Source organism: Trachypithecus francoisi, unplaced genomic scaffold, assembly GCF_009764315.1.
Source record: "Trachypithecus francoisi isolate TF-2019V2 unplaced genomic scaffold, Tfra_2.0 Lachesis_group1, whole genome shotgun sequence".
NCBI lineage: Eukaryota > Metazoa > Chordata > Mammalia > Primates > Cercopithecidae > Trachypithecus > Trachypithecus francoisi.
Window position 1 is genome coordinate 46,011,811 of NW_022681454.1, and position 5,086 is coordinate 46,016,896.

Below are 5,086 nucleotides of genomic sequence, written 5' to 3' on the forward strand. Positions count from 1 at the left end.
CCCCTTCCTTCCTTCCTTCCTTCCTTCCTTCCTTCCTTCCTTCCTTCCTTCCTTCTCTCTTTTTTGAAGACCGAGTCTGATTCTGCTGCCCAGGGTGTAGTGAAGTGACATGATCATAGCCCATTACAGCCTTGAATTCCTGGGCTCAAGGGATTCATTCACCTCAACCTCCTGAGTAGCTAGGGCTACAGGCACATGCCACCAAGCCCAGCTAATTTTTTTTATTTTTTTGTAGAAATGTCTTACTATGTTGCCCAAGCTGATCTTGACCTCCTGGCCTTAAGCAATCTTCCCAGCTCGGCCTCCCAAAGTGTTGAGATTGTAGGCTTAAGACATCACACCCAGCCGTGACTGTAAATTTCTCTGGTTTATAAACCGCCTAGTCCATAGTATTTTGTTATTGGAGCTCAAACAGACTAAGACAGGCAGCATAAATGAGTTTTCAGTAAGCAATTTTGCCTTTAAGTTAGGGACGCCACTTGTAGATGATGGAGTATCTGCATTCTATAGGCATGAGTTCACTGCTGTATTCCCATTACCATGAAATAAATTTCTTGAGCAGAAGCAGTGCTCTGTGGAATACCATGATAGTGGACAAGGTATTCTATGAGTCTGTGGAGGTTCTGGCAGAATCATTAGGAGTAGAAAAGGCATTTATACCCAGAATATGTGTCAATTCTAATAAGAATGAATTTCTGCCCTCTCAGTAATGGAAGAGTTACAGTATAATCAGCCTGCTACCAGACAGCTGCTAATCATATGGCAATGGTGCCATATCAGGAGTCAGTGTTGGCATCTGCTGTTGGCAGATAAGGTACTCAGCAATAGTGTCTACCTGGCTAACCTTGGTTAGGAGCTTCAGGAGAAGCCCATGTTGTTGAGTCCATGTCTAGCCTCCATTCTTGCCATCATGACCACTTCATTCATGTGCCCATTGAGTAAACATTAAGTGTCTGGAAAAAGTTTGTTTTATTTTATTTTTCATTTTATTTTATTTTGGCATCTACATAGTATGTCATTTTGTCCATTTGGTTATTCAGAGCATCCTCAGCTGTGAATGTCCCTTGATGAGCACTCACATGTCTTTGCAGTCTACGTCCTTTCCAAAAGGTGCGTCAACATACCTATTTCCCATACTTCTTTGTCAAGTCTTTCAATCTTCTTCCTTCCTTGACCATCCAACCAAATTCTTAGCAACTGCACATAAATCAATGGAAGTACATACTTCTGTCCTCTTGCTCCAGACAAAGTAGATGTATTACTTCCCTAGGGCTGCTGTAACAAATGACCACAAACCAGGTGGCTTAAAGCAACAGAAATGTATTGTCTCATAGTTCTAGAGGTCAGAAGTCTGAAAGCAAAATGTCAGCAGGCCATGCTGTCTCTCAAGCCTCTAGGAGAGAATTGTTCATTCCCTTTTCCTAGCTTCTGGTGGTTGCTGCCACTCCTTGGTGTTCCTTAGCTTGTAGACGTATCACTGCAACCTCTGCCTCCATCATCACATGGCATTTTCCTTGTATATCTGAGTCCAAATTTCCCTCTTCTTCTTCTTCTTTTTTCTTTTGAGATGGAGTTTCGGTCTTGTTGCCCAGGCTGGAGTTTAATGGTATGATCTCGGCTCACTGCAACCTCCGCCTCCCAGGTTCAAGCAATTCTCCTGCCTCAGCCTCCCAAGTAGCTGCGATTACAGGCATGTGCCACCACTCCCAGCTAATTTTGTATTTTTAGTAGAGATGGGGTTTCTTTCTCCATGTTGATCAAGCTGGTCTTAAACTCCCAATCTCAGGTGATCTGCCCACCTTGGCCTCCCAAAGTGCTGGGATTACAGGTGTGAACCACCGCTCCAGGCCTTCCCTCTTCTTATAAGTACATCAGTCATTGAATTAAAGCCCACCCTAAAGCCATATGACTTTATCTTAACTTGATTACATCTGCTGTGACTCTATTTCTGAATAATCACATTCACAGGTTTCGGGTAGACATGGAGGTAGCCTGATGTGAAGAGTCAGAACCTAAAGGGGTTAGGAGGATATCCATTCATGGAAATGGCCCAGCACTGGGTGCTGGAGCCCAAGAAAGGAGAGGAAGTCATCCATACATGGGAGCAACCTGGTGTGGGTAGTCAGAATTGGGGTGGCTGATGGATGGAAGCTGCTTATGCAGGGGAGTAGCTCAGAGAATGCAACAGCACAAATGGCGTGGGAGGGCTTTCACCCACAAGCCTGCAGTGGCCTGGTATTGCATATCAGAATACAATGAGGTGAGGAGGATGTCTGCATGGGGAGGGAAAGGAGAAGGTGATGGGAGGTTGGTCTTATTCAGGAAGATTAATATATTCAGGTAATTAATATGTCAAAGATAATGAGGGTCAGGTTTCTCACTGTCAGAGAAGGGATTAAAGTATAGAAATAGAAAAAACTAGTCCTCTGTCCCCGTGGCGAGCCTGTTTGCATTGACTGCCCAGAGTCCGGAAATCCTCCACTCCCAGCCCATCGGGACTTCCCCGACCCCAGCTTTCTCTCCTTTGAAAACACTAAGAATAATGTCACTGCATCAGTTTTTATTAGAGCCAATCACCTGTCATGCCTGGAACAAGGATCGTACCCAGATTGCCCTCAGTTCCAATCATCACTAAGTGCACATCTATCAGAAGAATGGAGCCGGTCGCCCTGGCTCACGCCTGTAATCCCAGCACTTTGGGAGGCCGCGGCGGGTGGATCACGGGGTCAGGAGTAAAAGACCAGACCGGCCAAGATGGTGAAACCCCATCTCTACTAAAAATACAAAAATTAGCCAGGCGTGGTGGTGTGTGCCTGTAATTCCAGTTACTCGGGAGGCTGAGACAGGAGAATTGCTTGCACCGGATAAATGGAGGTTGCAGTGAGCCGAGATCATGCCACTGCACTCCAGCCTGGACAATAAGCCAGACTCCGTCAAAAAACAAAAAACAAAAAACAAAAAAAAAGGAAGAAGAAGAACGGGAGCCGGTGGGTGAAAGCCCATGAACTCAAGGAGCGCAACGGACGTATCAACAGGTATTGACTGGGCTCCCAAGAGCGACCGCATCATCACTTGCCGGGCAGACCACAGTGCCTATGTCTGGAGTCAGAAAGATGGTGTCTGGAAGCCAACCCTGGTGATCCTGAGAATTAACTGTGCAGCTACTTTTGTGAAGTAGTCCCCACTAGAAAACAAATTTGCTATGGAAAGTGGAGCACGATTCGTTTCTGTTTGTTACTTCGAGTCTGAAAATGACCGGTGGGTGAGCAAGCACATTAAAAGCCAATTCGCTCCACAGTGCTCAGCTTGGATTGCCATCCCAACAACGTTTTGCTGGCAGCAGGACCATGTGACTTCAAACGCAGACTGTTTTCTGCCTGCATTAAAGAAGTGGATGACGGCTACTCGGGAGGCTGAGGCAGGAGAATGGCGTGAACCCTGGAGGCGGAGTTCACAGTGAGTCGAGATCGCGCCACTGCACTCCAGCCTGGGTGACAGAGCGAGACTCCGTCTCAAAAAATAAATTAAAAAAAAAAAAAGTGGATGAAAAACCAGTCAGTATGCACTGAGTGTTTCATTTGTCTCAGAGAACAACGTGGTGGCTGTTGGCCATGACTGCTGCCCAATGCTCTTTATGATGACCAAGGCTGCCTGACCTTCATCTCCAAGTTAGACGTTCCGAAACATGCAACGTGTCTACCATGGAACACTTCCACAACACGGACAACTGAGGACCGCGACACGACCTTGGAGACGCCCCTATCCATCCGAATAGCATCACTCAAGTCTCTTCGAGGTGGACAAGCAAGAATGTCACAAAGTTTGCACTACTGGCATCGATGGAGCCATGACAATTTGGGATTTCAAGACCCTGGAGTCTTCCATCCAGGACCTCCGGATAATGTGAAGATGAGGGAGCCTCCATCATCCAGCAGGACAAACTGTGGAAGATCGCAGCTGTGCCATGGCATGATGGTGAGGAAGCCAGCCCCAAGGAAACACTGAGAACACATATCACGCCAATACCGTGTGGTTTTTGTTTGAATATAAAATTGGTTAAAGTGTTGGTTTTTTAAAAGCAGTGCCCTTTTTTTTTTTCTACTTCATTCCTTTCTTGACCAAAGCTTCTCTTTAAGTAGTTTATTATGGAAAATTGTCACACTAACTTAAAAGACAGGGTGAGGCAGATATGTAAATTGCCCAATGGAAAATTAAATAAAAACTGAGGCCAGGTGCGGTGGCTCATGTCTGTAATCCCAGCACTTTGGGAGGCCGAGGGGGGCGGATCACGAGGTCAGGAGATCGAGACCATCCTGGCTAACATGGTGAAATCCCGTCTCTACTAAAAATACAAAAAATTAGCCGGGTGCGGTGGCGGGCGCCTGTATTTCCAGCTACTCAGGAGGCTGAGGCAGGAGAATGGTGTGAATCCGGGAGGAGGAGCTTGCAGTGAGCGGAGATCGCACCACTGCACTCCAGCCTAGGTGACAGAGTGAGACTCCGTCTAAAAAAAAAAATAAAATAAAAAAAATAAAAAATAAAAAAAACTGAATGTGGTTTTGAAAAAAAAAAATGAAATAGCGAAAACTAGAGTGAACCTTGTGGTGACGGATTAGAATTGCAAGTACTGGAGTGACCTAATAGTCTTTAATATATTAAGATTGATATAAATGTAAACACATGTACACACATTTACATATATGTTTTCGTATCCATATTCATACACATTTATGTGTGTTCTCATATACATATCTATATGCTCATATGTATGTGTATACATATACACACACAGCATTGGTTAGTTGAATCCCCTGAAAGGACCTGAGAATATTGACATCTCAATAGCAATAGCAAAACCATACCCAAATATTGGTTTCTAAATATCATTTTGAGAGCAGGCAGAGTTGTTGGCTCATGGATATAGGCAGGCATTGACTATCAGGAGACCTATTAATTCCAGGGAGGCAGAAAGTGCAGCTGCTTAGAGTGAGAGCACAGAAACTTGCAGTGACTCAGGGACCAAGCTTTGGGTCCAGACCAAGAGAGGGTTTGATCCCAGCTTTGGATTTAGTAGCTAGGTGATATA

At 45.1% G+C, this 5,086-nt stretch overlaps 1 pseudogene; it reads left to right on the top strand.

Moving 5' to 3' along the window:
• Window positions 1-2,445: 2,445 nt before the first annotated feature.
• LOC117085352 lies at window positions 2,446-3,953 on the top strand (annotated as a pseudogene).
• The last annotated feature ends 1,133 nt before the right edge of the window (window positions 3,954-5,086 follow it).